Raw genomic sequence first — 15,135 nt, 5'->3', positions numbered from 1 at the left:
GCTACCCAGTGAGGGCAGGGGGTGGGGGGGCAGAGATGGGGGGTGGCAGGAGGAGCAGGATGTCAGTTAGGAAGGGTCTCCACTTCCTGCATAGAGAGGAGAGGAAAGAAAGCTGAATTTAATTAGTGCATATTCAGCACTGTGCTCACTCATTTTTGGCCACTTAAACGAGAATCTGTGTTGTAAAAATTGAGATTAAACCGAGAATAAATCCCAAACCACACACGTGGGCATTTTCTTCCAGACTCAGTAAACTTACTTTTAGTGTAAATATCACAGATGAAAATTTTTTTAAGAAGCTGAACAAGCAACTAAACTGACTAGAGCATAAAACAAACAGCCAAGTATCTGAATCTGAACCTGCTAATCTTTGTGTCATCGTAAAAATTTTACACAGAAACCAGAATCCAGGACAAGTCCCCAAATGTCCAAAAGCCTCGGATCTCACAAACATATGCACACTGCATACGAACATAACTGTGTAATGAGCAGAATGTGTTCCTGTTCATGAGTAACTTCTTCTAACAACTGGCTTCTAACATTCACTGAGTGCCAATCTGGAGCGGAACAATTTCACTCCTCAGTTTTAGTATCGAATGAATAAAAAAATGAAAAATACTTCATTAATCCCAGATGGAAATTGCAATTCTGATAGATAAAAGGATAAAATGTATGTTGGTCTACAGCAGTGGCTTCAAAGTTTGGGTTTTTGGATCCCTAAGCCGGTCCCCCAAAGAGCACTGAGGGTGCTCATCGTTTTGTAGTGGCATGCAGGGGGGGTTCTAAAAAAATAAAACAGGTTGGGAACCACTGCTCGAGAAAACATAGGGGCCCTCAAATTAATTTACACTGAAAAGGAAATTCTGTTGTCCGCTGACAGACACAAGCCTAAACCATTACAGAGTTTCAACCACAGTGAAACACAAGGCCTTAAAGAAACCCAAATTAGATACACTGATAAAATAACTACATGACATAAAAAAACTGAACTGTTTTATTTGTCCAATTTCTTTCACAACAAACATAGACTGGTTTCGAACATGAAAGTTGTGAGTTGATTACTGGTCTAGCTCTTTCACCCATCAGTATATCACACCAGTAATGTACTTGTTTATGATTTTGAATAAATTCCCCAAACCTGGTTCCTAAGTCTGCTGACTAACCTCAAACCACGAGAGTGGGGGATCTCATAACAGCAAGTCACTACCCAATAATCAATACCCATTATTCTCTCAATAATGAATGAAGTCTCCACTCATGGGAAAATTTTTAGATATCCTCTAAATAAAGGGTTGATAATTCCCAGAAAAGCTTATTCTTAAAACATGACAGGTAGAAAAAGGATAAAACAATCACAAATAATTAATTTAGTTGCATAAATTAGAAGCTGAAAATCAAAACCTAAAACTTCCCTCATGTTACTTCAGTAAGAAATGTTTCCAACTTTTCACAACTTCTTTGTACAAACTAATGCTACACAGCATAGAGTGCACAGGTTTTGTAAGTCAAATAACAGTCACAATGTCTTTTTGACCTAGCAAGAGCCTCAGATGCAGGTTTAAGACCACATATGGGTACACACACACACATTCACAGAGTGTAAAACAGTGTTTCCCTTGAGCAATGGATTTCAAAATTAGAAGCAGACTATAAACATCAGGTCACATCTGCTCTGGCATCACTGAAAACACTAAGATTATTTTCATGATTTCCATCCGGTCAGTCTACAATGTATCACTAAGAAGAAACACTTTATTGTGGCATTAAGAATAAAACAAGATGAAAAATTAAAAATCATTAAAACCAACCTTCAATTTCCATGTTTAACAGTCTGTTGCTGTAGTTATTAACTTGTGATTCTATCCTGAAGTCAAACAGAAAAAGAAAAATTGAATGTTTGGGAAATATCTACTGTGTTATTGACTGTGTTTTATTAGTTACCAATACTATCAAACTTCTTACAAAAACAGACTGTGGTGGTGTTTTAAATAAGATTACAAACATACAATCAGAAATCAGTACTTGAAATTCTACATGACGTGCGATTACAATTTAAAACCCAATTTTCTACACTCATTACACACAAAAGAATTTTGTCCGTGGAACTATGTCCCATATGTAAAGATTAAACAATGAGAAGTCGTGCATTAGACGGTTATAATGCATGACGCGGTGTCAAGAACACCATGATGCGCAGCGTTGCATTATAACCGTCTAATGCACTGCTCCTCGTTGTTTATGTTATACCATGGTCCCGCACAGTAGATATTTTACAACAAAAGTTTATTTTCTACCAAACTTGCTAAATATGCTAAAGTATGCTAACTATTTTATGTTGGCCTAAAGACACTTTGTATTCTAAACAACAGCTGTCAAGCTACACCACGTTTCTCTCATTCACCTGTCAAAAGCCAGCTGATCTGAATCAGTTGTTTAACGCATTGCTATGGTAACGCCCGTAATGGAGTGATATAACTCACCAAAACATGTATGTGTGTGTGTGTCTATACATATACATATATATATATATATGAAGGAAAATAATGCACAGCAGTTGTTATTAAAACTATCACTGACCATTGTTGTGTCTGTGACAACTTCACAATAATAACAAGACGGACTCCATTATCCAGAAGAACAATCTATATTGAGAAAAGCAAGTACCGACATACTTTGTTAAGGAATCAATGCGCACATGCCCTGGAACATAGAAACCATGCTACTGCGCCAAAGGGAATAGATCCATATCCAACAACCATGGTATGAATAATAATGAAACATTTCTGTCTCCTATAACATGAACGACTATTTTTCTGTCTTCAAACCCCCTACAAAAATTCAACAAATGATTCTGGCATTTTACAATATCTCATACTGGATGAACGGCAAGGCTTTGAGCTCACAATGTACAATCTAACATGGATTAAGAAGTTGAAAGTCAAAATTCAAGTGGAAATTGTCCCATAGTCCATCACATCTCATAAGGGTATGCCTTAAATACAGCATACCATCTGCCTATCTGCCCTTTCTTGACACTCGTTTTATCCAGCTCATGGTCATTTGAGGTTGGGGGCTTATCTCAGCTGTCACTGGGGGAGATGTGGGACAAATCCTGGACTAGTCAACAGTATTTCACAGGGTTAACTCAAAGTAAGACAACCATACGCACTCATACCTGCAATCAGTTCAGAAGTGCCAGTTGACAAGGACCTAATATAAATTCCTCACACTAAGACCGCACATGAGATTCAAACCAGGCTTTTTTTTCCTTTTCTTTTTTTTTACCTACACAAAGCTCAAGTTAACTGGGATTTTTAGGGGTTGTTTAACCATGTTCAATTGATACCAGTATGACATGTCTTTTCTGATGACCAGAGAGGAGGATTTAGGGGTGTGTACTTTAGATGTCTTTTGTATTAAAAGATAATTCTCCCTGCATTGAGACTTTTCAATGGCTTTCAGAGCCAGCATGGCAAATAAAAAGAGATAACTGCTGGATAAGAAACAATTACCTCAAGATTCACCAACAATAACCATTGTATCTGTAGCCCTATACTGTTAAGTCCCCTTTGTTTATGTGCATCTTCACTGAATTTGTCACACACATAACAGGTGTGTGTCCAGCAGGCATATGAAGTGTGATGCAGCAGAGAACTGTAAATAGTCTGGTGGAGGGCAAAGTCAAGGACAACTTACTGCCTCTTCTTTCTCCTCAACACAATAACCAACTTCCTCGCCTATCGGCTTCATCCACACATCCCCTTTTTTTAAAAAAAAATCTTTTTTATGATTTCAGCCCTTCTTTTTTAAAGGAAGAGAGCAATTTAAATAACTCTAGGGTAAAATGCTGTTACTTTATTATTCTGGATATTTACTATCAAAAAACCTCAGTGCTGCATATATCAATTACTGGTGGTAAGAAATATCAATAAAGTTTAGTAGAATATTAATTATCCTTACATGACTAACATTTTTAATGCCTTACACTTTCATTCATACAAGATTAAAAGCAGCACTACTCAACTTTATCAGATTTTTACACATGGCGCCCCCTAACGAGGACTCTTTAATTTAGCATTCTGTCTCTTCTCTGAGATCTCTTTAGCGAGTAAAAATCAATCCAATGTTGACTTTTGTTTTACATCTTGCTCTGTCCTTGACTGTGTTTTTCCTTTGCTTCATCCAATTACTGTCCTTTTGTATGTATTTGCTGAGCCAACCACAGTGTAGCAAGTGTGTTGATATCCAGTTGCTGACCTGTGGCACAATGCCATAAAGCAAAACACAGCTGTGATGTAATCCCGGAGTGGAAAAAAGAGAGATGCAGAAAATGTTGTTTCTCAGCCTCAGGATGCTTCAGGGCAATGGTGGTTCCAGGAATGTACAGTACAATAGAGGGTCTGCCTGCAGGTCCTACCTCCTATTTTCAATATAAAGCATAAAATACAACAACAGAAACCAGAACTGGTGGCAAATTGAAGTTGTACATCAGGCTAAAATGGGAAAGAATTTCCCCTACAAAGCTTCAACAATTAGTGTCCCCAATTTGCAAACACTTATTCAGTGTTGTTCAAAAGAAAGGTGATGTTAACACAGTGGTAAGCGTGACACTGTCCCAGCTTTTTCAAACATGTTGCAGGCATAAATTTCAAAATGAGTAAATATTTGCATGTGGCAAAAATTATTCTGATTTATAAAACCGTGCATACGTAAAAACGCGAGGAATTTCCTCTTTATATATCAAGCTTTTCCAGGATGGCTGGGCAAGTGAATTTGGCTCATATCCCGCCTTCTACACACCCAAATTTTACCACAAATGGTCAATGCAAACTATATTAGAAATATTTCTGCATATAAACAAGTCATCTGATTTGTGGCAATGTAAGAATAATCGTGGCAACGGAGAAAACAAACAAAAAAACATAAATTTCAAATGGAAGTACATCAAGGTGTATCGAGGCAATTCTGTCCCATGATTCAAATTTAAATGCAATAACAAAAAGGCTTTTTTCATTTTCAGAACCTACCTGCACTTCATGACTCATAAAATGAATAATAAAAAATCCACACTACATTTTGATTCTCTTCTTCAAGACTGCTCAATGTGTAACTGCATTTAAATGATAAAGAGAAAGAGATTCAGGATTTCATTTTCAAAACATGCCCCAGCAAATATGCACCAATATTCAATTTGAAATATCAATGTATTAATGGATATAAACGCTTATTCAAATCTTTCTGTAGCAAAAAAAAAAAAAACTACCTATCTTTCTCACCTTAAACAAATGTATCAAGTTGGCCACATAATACCATGACTTTCAGTTTTACCAACAATTCATTTCAGAACACGAGTTTCATTAAGTTGGACTGTTTTGGTTCCTTTCCAGTAGGAAACCAGTATTACAGACTGGTGCAAACTTCATTGAAGGTGTTCTATTTCCCAGTGCCACAGATTCTTGAAAGATTTTCTTGACTGGAAGAAAGATTGAGCTGCTGAAACGCGTTCGATTTCTGTATTTCTATAGGATGCATGAAATAAAATTTTTCATAAAAGAAGACTTTTTGAGACAGACTTGTATCTAAAGACAACCGAAAAGGAGTATTACTTTGTCATGAAAAGCTTTATGCGGGCAATGAGTGGGCAATTCACATCTTCTGCTGGTGAACCATCATGGCACACCAGCAGTTTGTTCATTCATTGGAGCGGCCACTAACAAGGTGGAATATGCGTTGACAGGAATTTTAATTGATGATAGCAATCTTTCCCAGCCAAGGGGAAGCAGCTACAACCACACTCGCAGCAATAACATTAACATAAATACTGTTGCCAGGAGATACGTCCTTTTCGTTTCCTGTGGATATACTCGCATGTTTCAGATATTTAATATGAAACCTTAAACAGCTGTACTCATGCAAGACCCTTGATTTGCAATACACTGTCGAACTGGAAGTGATCCTAGTACGTCTTTTGCAGACAATTTCAGACAATCTTGAATATCTGTTTATATTTTTAAATACATAAACATCGGAAATGGCAGTTTGTCAATTAGCAAAAATTAGTAACCATTCTGAAAGCAGTAGAAGCCAGTGTATGACCACTCGGACAGCAGCCGTGATCACTGACAGACTGGTCGCGGATATTCAAACTGTGGCCACAACCAGACTGTCAGCGGCCGCAATGAATCCTCGACTTGAATCCTCCGACTTCAATGTAGCTGCCAAAACCTCGCAGCATGTTTTGTAAACAATCCTGAGAGATGCAGCGATCTGTCAATCATTTTCCAACGTTGTAACCTTTATTATCCATTCTGAAGTGGCAGCAGCCAGCATAGGATCTAAGCATTGCTCTGAATGTGCACACCAACCTCTATCGTGTTAGATGCGAAGTACTGTTGGACTGGAAGCTGGAGAAGAAGCAAAGTGGTCTCTGACATCACTCTCCTGCACCATTTAGGAAGATTTTTTGCAGGGCAGGCATGAAAAAGGAAAAGCAACGTTCTTTTTGTTTTCTTTTTAGTTGTGTTATAAAAATGAGCTGTCTTGAAGGTGAAACTGAATTACAGTTTGGATGATCTATTAGTAATTTTATTTAGGAGTCAAATAATGCAGCTATGACCTTGAAATGACAAAGCATTTCTGCTAATGAATTTTAATTGTAAAATTTTACATTTCAAATTGAATTTTGGTACATACTCAATAATCCAATTTTAATTTTTCTTTTCTTCATCATTTTAATTAAGTTCCACAATGAGCAGTCTTGAAGAAGTAAAAAAGCAGTGTGAATAGTTTATTATTCATTTAATTTAAGAATAAAAAAAATTAAGGTATTTTCTTTAAATTGAAAAGCATTTCTGTTATTATATTTTACTTTGAATTATGGCACCGAATCACTTCCACAGAGGTGATTGCTGGTGACATGAAAGCTCGCAAAAACATTTTATTTGAGGATCACAGTAGTGGAATCACAAATAAACAAAAAGCTGCCGAGTGCCAGGCACATTGTCGCGGGGTTGCACGATACAAGTGTGAAGGAGAGGTCTGTCCTACATGTCCAAAAGAATTGGTCAGATCTTAAAGTGGAGGCAACAAGGAAGATGGCATGACATCGCCAGAATGTATCTGCCACAAGTGGGGGCCCTGACTGAGCCAATCCTGCACCTCTTGCACCAAAAATAGACACCATACTTGGAACTGCAGGTGTGGAACATATCTATAATATTGTAGGCCTGTGTGTTTATAATAACGAAGGTACAGGTCTGATATGAATAGTTAAATGCATAAGATGAAAGTGGCATGAATTTACCATTTTACCAGTTGCACTGCCAGTTTCCCTGTCTCCAAAATGTTTGTGTGCAAAAACCACAGTTTCGTGTACAGGTGTGCACATTTGCACATCATGTTTGTTTTTATAAATCACAACAAATGCGTAGAAAGGGAAACTTTCAAGCCCTATTTTGTGTGTAAGCAATGTTTATAAAAAAGGCCCCAGGTCTTTGATGTACTCGTAAACAGGCTTAGTGAAAACTTTCCTTTCGAACAACTCCCATCGTACACACTCAGGAGTCACCGTCCAAACAAACAAACACAGAGACAAACAACTCCACCTATAATCTGTCCCCCATCCCCCGTGTCCTGCCAGGTGTGGTGAATGACCTGAGCAGTCATCCAATCCGCTTAGTGGATCTGTGTGAGCATATTTTACGTCATCAGCCATCAGTGTGACAAAGCCGCAGGGTCACTACAGCTCCACAGCGCTCCAACAGACTGATTAAGTAGCTATTTCTGACTGACAGAACATAAGTTTGTGCGAGTGTGAAGGAATCCTCCTGTCCTTCAGTAAGTCAGAGATGAGAGAGCCAATTACAGAGTTCCAGGAATATCTAAGAGTAGATGAGAATACTTTGCCACTGTGTTGCTGAATTGTGAGGGTTGTAGTGAATCTGAAACACATTCAGCATTTCTAGAAAATCTCTCAGCCTGGCAAAAAGGTGTGATTCATTGAACAACCAATTGTTATCATTTTCATTAGGGCTGCAACTAACGATTATTTCAATAGTCGACTAATCTGTAAATAATTTTTTCAATTAGTTGATTAGTCACAATTATTTCTGTCACGCCCACCATCTGTGCTTCCAGTTGATGCAGCTCTTTTTACAGGCTCCAGTATGTTTCACCCGAATGTCATCCTGATTCCCAGTCAGTCACAACTTAATGTCCTTTAGTAAGTAAAAAGAATGACTCCTGAACCAGTAGAATATTAAATTTAAGATTAAAAATTGACTACTAATTTATTTTGAAACATTCAAACTTAGCTATAGTGTCATATCCAAGCTATACAGAATTTGCCTCAAAAGGAAAACAAAATAAATAAAACATTTTAACATCTTAATTTTCGTAGAATTGCATTGAAATGATTTACATCTTGAAAAAGCCTGTATTATAAGGTAAACAAAGGCCAGAATCCTTTTAAAAAAATTCCAAAATCCAAACGTTGATCCGGATCACCACCAAAATTAAATCACTTCTTCCTTTTCACATTTCTGTCAACTCCTGAAAATTTCATGAAAATCTATCCTTAACTTTTTGAGCTATTTTGAACACAAACAAACAGATAAACGGCAGTAAAATCAAAGCCGTTACGGGCATTTATAACATGACGCGTCAACGGTGAAATTTTGCGTTGATGAATTTTCATTGTCAATATAGTCAACTTTGTCAACAAATCATTACAGCCTTCATTTTTATGTATTACAACAGCTTCCACTACTACAGGATGAAAAAGAAAGAGTTATTTTTTATTTAGACTTTTTATATTATCAGCATGATGGATTAAGCATCACTTACACTGTTTAATCAAAACTGTTAGTTTAACTTACTGAGGTGGCTAAATAAAGAGTTACTGGTTTTCACTCCTCTTTCAATACCACCTCCCACCCCACCTCAAGAAAAAAAAAACAGACAGAAGAAATGTTTTTCCTTAATTACTTTTTTGGACTAAAGCAAGAAAGGTTTGACGTCAGTATTCAAAGAAGACGAACACCAGAAAAGAAAACTGGAGACACATTTACACAAGCTTGTGATAAAGTTACACAGTTTAGACATTTCGGGCTGAAGTCCAGCATAACACCTCACCTAACTCTATTCTATATTTCCGAAAATAAAGTTAAGCTTCTTTAGTCACTAAAACATTCAAGCACATTTGAACCAAAAAACAAGTTGAAAATAAATAACTAAAAACGAGATAAAAACGTGAGGAACAGTTACTGACTGTTTTACAAGGCAAATTAAACACTGACTTTTCTAAATCAATACTAAAACTTCAGCAACAGGTTTAAGAACCTCTCTGCTCTGTCACAGTGTCTTTTACTTTTTACAGTGTTTCCCATTTTAGCTGACACTGGACTGAAAGTGTTTATAAACAGAGACTTGGGTGTGAGGTAATGAGATTATAATCTATCAAAAGTCAACAACGTGGAAATGGGGGCATAAACTTATTGAAAATGAAGCATTGGTAAGGGATGTATCAGCACCTTATCTACATTTAAGACTGGGAGCTCTGGATAAGGGCACCTAGAATCCATTCATGGATACAGCTGTTTCTACCTAAACCAAAATCAATAAACCACAAGACTAACACAGAAGAAAATGTCTGACTTTGCAAAAAAAGGGAAATAAGCAATTCGTAAGATGTAATCAAGCAAATAAGAACTGTCTGTACTGTCTCAGCTTGTCTGCTTTTCATCTTGAAAATTATGACAAATTGGGATGAGCAGTTGATGTGAACGCCTTCGTCAAACGGAAATAACAGACCTGTTTCTTCAGATTACACACATTAACTTTACAGCGTGTTAACTGAAAATATATGCTGATGAGAAAAATAATCTCAGCATTTCTGAAATGAAAACTGCTAAATGCAAAACTCCCAGAATAGAAATTTAGTCACAATATCTGGCCAGATGGCTTTGTACTTTTTATTTCTGAATTTTCCTTTGTTGTTTATTTAATGAGATGCTCTGAATAGGGGAAACTCAACTGAGGCCTATTACAGCTGGCCTGAAAATACCTTGGATATTCTAGACATAGGTTAAGAAGGCCAAAAATTGGATAATAGATTGTATATAGATCACAGTAATCAAATCTATTTGAATTAAATAAGATAATGTATTCTTTTAATTCATTATTATCTGGCCGAAAATAATAACTTAACTGAGCCCAGATAAAAAGCTACAATTGATGAATGGATTGCCATATCAGCCACAGTGTGCCTTCAAAATGGCAAGTGTATTAATAACCATCTGGTAGTGTGTGATGCCATGCAGTCAAGCAAAATACTGCTTTAAAGGTATGTTCTAGGAAGAAAAAAAGTTATAAAGTATAAGGAGCTTCACGGTCTTGGGATGCTGCAGGGTAAAGACAGATCCAGAAATATACAAAACAAATATCACTATGCCATCAAACGTAGGCTGACACATGGAGTTTTAAAGTTGGAAAGTTATGCAGTGTCACTGCCAGGATCCAAAAACCATGTGTGGCAACTCCTCCAGAGTCAAACCGTGAGAGCTGCAGTCATGCAAGTGTTGGGAGTTTCCCTGCTGCAACACAACTGACACACATCAGACTTATTAGAGGACTTGTGTAGAGTTCGACATCAAACTCTGCACAAACTTGCTGATTAGCCATTAATTTGAGTCAGGTGCGTTGGAGCAGGGAAATTCCTAACGCTTGGAGGACTGTGGCTCCAAGGACCGGATCTGCCCATCCCTGCTCTACACTTTGGAAAGGTTCACATTAACTGACTAATGGAAATTATCGGCCCTGCGATGGACTGGCGAGCTGTCCAGAGTGTACCTTACCTTTCGCCCAAAGACAGCTGGGATAGGCTCCAGCTTCCCCGCAACCCTTCATTGGACTAAGCCATTAGGAAAATGAATGAATGAATGAATGAATGAATGAATGAATGAATGAATGAATGAATGGAAATCAAGCAATTGCTTTAATATCTTAAATAGGAAATGATTCCAAAGCAATACTTTTTTAATATCACAACAAAAAGTGTGACTGTGAAGAATGACAAACTGGATAAAATAAGCATTACACTGTAAACTAGAGAACATCTTACAATGCGCACCAGCTGCAACATCCCTCTTAAAATGTTTTATATAATTATTCACCCGGTGCAGATGCCTCATTTGGGAAATTACAAACAAACGACAAATATAAAGGAATGTGGGTCACAAGTGCTCAGTGGAAAGGAAGCTGTCTATTATTCTGATCCCACTGACACCAGGAATATGTTTCAGATGTAAAGAAAGACCCTGGTCTCCGTGTAATTAAGCAGTGAGGCTGTGATATGATTAATATTTGTAGCAGGAGAAGGAAAGTAAAGGAAATGAGGATGAAGTACATAAAATGGAGGAAATTCATTAAGAACAGGAAACAGTTGAAAAAAGGAAATGCCAGTGAAAGAGATAGTGAGAATGGACAATAAGGCTTGGAGGGAACAGAGAAAGTAGGGAAAGAGATCCAGCTGTTTAACAGTGAACCCAACAAACACATATGCCATTCTAAAAACACCTCACAAAATACAACCGGAAAAAAAAAACAACAAACACAGCTGCCGCCACATCCTTTGACACAACTGAGCAGCAGCTGAGCAATACACACAGACACAGAATCTGGAGAACAATCTGTCCTATCAACAACAATCTGAGTGAAAAGACAGGTCACATCAGTCAAAACCCACACATGCCTACCATCTGGGCTCTTCTGACACCACAAACCAGAGACTCTGTGGTTGCCATGGCAATGACAACTCACAACATGTCAGTTTTGTCAGAAGATAAGCCTGTCAAGTTAATAATGGACACTTGCATCTTAGTCAAAATCTTCACTATCGTATGAATAGGTTTCTGATATTTAGGGATGAGGAAGTGCAGTCCAATTAAACATTAACAAATACATCATGAATAAACAAGGAATTATTTTTGATGACGGTTAGGGTGCATGCACCAGAGCAAGTGTAAACAATAAGCAGAAATGTGTTAATGGAGGCGTGACCAAACATGGAAAGATTCATAGTGGCTGATAAGACTTAGTGACAAAATAAATGTGGGATTCTGCATCATTTCCAAAAGTTTCCACTGTTGTAGTCCCAAACTGCCAACCAGGTGTCTGAGAAACAACTTCCCTCTGGTAAAAAGGTGTGTTCAATGAAATCTTTTCAGCATTGCTGCCATGGCTCAGCAGAGAAGAAAACTGGTGCTCATCGATGTGTTAAGAGTCTGAATAAATCTTTTCCATTAGAAACTTGTATTCTAATAGTTTAATAATGTGGTACATTTGATGTTCCTAAAAATGTATTCATTTTCACTATATTTAGGAGAGAGGAATCTAGACATTTAGTGTTATAAACAGTAAGGATGAGAATTCAGAAGTGTCATTTAATGCTGATCTACATCCAGACCCGGATCAAAATCCAGATTCATTTTCAGTATTGGTCGAGGCATGCAGTTGTTGACTGCTCTTATTACATCTATGCTACAGAGATATGAATAATGTTTTCTTAATTTTAAAGAATCTCACACCTGGTGTGTTTTAATCTATATATTTTCTTGTGCTACATAGTGTTAGAAATAATATTTCACTTGGGTTGTCTTTATTTTTATGCTACCCATTCAAAATAAGTCATCAATATCAAGGTTCTTTCCAAGATCCTGTCAAATTCAGTCCAATTACAATCTAATTCAACCAAATTAACTGTATCTCATTATAATCTAATTCTATTCAACAAACCAGTAGTCCACTTCATGATTATTGAATTCAATTTAGCAATAGATCATATCAAATCTATTTGATTTAATACCCCATTGTATACATGATTAGGCCAATGGTTTAGTGTCATAGTGAATGCCAAAACTCCTTTTTAACACTAAGAAACTTCCAGCAGAAACAGACTCAGGAAGAGTAGCCATCTTCCTTAAATAGTTGAGGCTTTTATGATATAATTATTAAAACTAGCATGTTTGTAATAGCTACTTTTAAACAATTCATATTTTTTCCAGATCATATTTTAACTGCTTGTATTGTAAATAGACTTCTGTAACTTTGGAAATAAAGGGAAAATGTCTGGATCCAAAAGTACTTTGATCACTCGATAAAAGTCACAGGCTGGTACTAAATTATTATGTAATCATTCCTCGGCTGACATATAAATAACTTTTATGAAGTGACTTATGTTCATAAAGACAAAGCTTTTGAAGTATGGATAGTGGGAGAGAGGCAGCAAACTTCAATTGCAAGAGGCAATATGGCAAGGACATCACAGAAAGTTTTCTTTGTACAGTGCTATTATACAATCATGAATGGTCTAAAATAAGTCTGCCTCTCTGAGAGACTGGTTGTTTTATCAGGATACTGGACGATAAACAAGAATTAATATATAAAGACTGAGAAGTATGTACCAACAATGAGAGGCAAGTCTCCATGATGACCATTTGTCAAACAGCATGATAGGGCAGTCCTGAATCAGCAATATCACAACAAATAAACACGTTCAGAAGCATGGCCAACATCACATCAAGCACAGATTAAGCAATTTAAGTAAACAAAACCCAGCAAAATTGTAACTTTCACTTGTCGGGGAGTAATAATAGGATTACAGTGATAACCTGGAACAAAACATGAATAGTAAAAGGTCCACCGTAATCCAGCCACCTCCGGTAAGACCATATTTACACAGAGATCCTTTCAAGCTTTTAAAACTTTTACGAACCCACCTCGATCCTGAGAACGACACCAGCTCAGCATCCAGTGATAACCTGGTCAAAACATGAGATGGTGGTGGTGTTAAGGAGTAGCTGTGTGGCTAGATGCCACATTACACGTTTATGGACACGGGTATCAGTTAGCGTTAGCTGTCAGACTGGCCAGCTTCTTGACCTTAGCCTGACAACATGCTAAGGAGCTAAGTCAGCTTGACTCGTTTTTAAAAGTCTTTAAATCATAACATATCACATGGTTTCGCGTCATCTCACCTTAAATCTCCACCTTCTTTAAGTGCTGCTCTGCGCTTGTGACTCGGCCGGAAAACACCATAGCATTAGACAGTCTCTTTCCCGTTTACGAAGCCTAAGATCCTAATGCTAGCTGGCTAACATCACGGTTTGACGTTACGCAGTGTCTCCGGTTAGATTGCACCAAGCTGTCACAATAACAACACGCCTTCAGGATCACCGAGTGGATAATGAAATCATTCGCAGAGGTCACAGTGAATATATGATTTAGTGACCGGGGCAGTAAATGGATATCGGTTCCCGGTACCCAAACTCATGAACGTCGGAGAAAAACATCCAAGAAGCTAACGTCATTACAGTGAAGCTAGAGGAGCCTGTTTAGATTTTACAGTTTATTAACAGGATTGTGGCGCTTTGTCGCCCCTTAAAGGCTGCAGCTGGAACTGCAGTGTCCACAATCTTCCAGCGACAACCATCATCCTTTTTGTTAATAGATAAAAGGGATAAAGAATGTATAACAGTTTAAGCAAAGAAATTGTTCAGTGTTTTTACTGCTGCCAAGTGCTTAATTTGCAGTTTGTTGTTCATTGGTGCTATTTCCAAATATTGTTATTTTATTAGCATATATACGGTTTTATTTACACCTATTAAAAAATGAATGCTTACACCCTTGGTATTTTATAATGGATTATATATTAACTCGTGTTCCTCATATTACCCTCATATTATTATTATTATTATTATTATTATTATTATTATTATTATTATTATTATTATTATTATTATTATTATTATTATCTCTTTTTTAAGATAACCCAGATACCATTTTGACTTCAAGACTTGTATTCGTTGTGTGTTTTTACTCTCATGAAATAAATATTTGGACATATCTTAGCTTTTAGTAGGGGTCATTTTAATGCATTTTGTGTAGTTCGTGACACTTAGGAAAATGTATAAGCTATATTTAAATTCTTTGTCCCTGTAAATTACGTAGGACATTTTGGTATACGAATTATTCCAAAGTTGTTAAAATACAAGAGTTAACATGATAGTAAGAATATTACGTTATTGTAAATATTGTTATCGGCCGCTATCGTTCAATTTAAAATGTACAAATGAAGAC

General features: G+C 37.0%; 1 long non-coding RNA gene across 1 annotated transcript; it reads right to left on the bottom strand.

The window, feature by feature from the left end:
* Positions 1–19: 19 nt before the first annotated feature.
* Positions 20–14,343, bottom strand: LOC306757354. The gene is made up of 3 exons (XR_013771351.1): positions 14,034–14,343; positions 13,776–13,817; positions 20–86 (listed from the first exon to the last, which is right to left on the bottom strand). It is a non-coding gene; the product is annotated as an uncharacterized lncRNA (long non-coding RNA).
* Positions 14,344–15,135: the final 792 nt, after the last annotated feature.

The sequence above is a fragment of the Telmatherina bonti genome, assembly GCF_933228915.1.
Source record: "Telmatherina bonti genome assembly, chromosome: 6".
In the NCBI taxonomy this organism is placed as follows: Eukaryota; Metazoa; Chordata; class Actinopteri; order Atheriniformes; family Telmatherinidae; genus Telmatherina; species Telmatherina bonti.
Note: the sequence above shows the minus strand (reverse complement) of the source record. Positions and strands in the feature narration are given on the sequence as shown.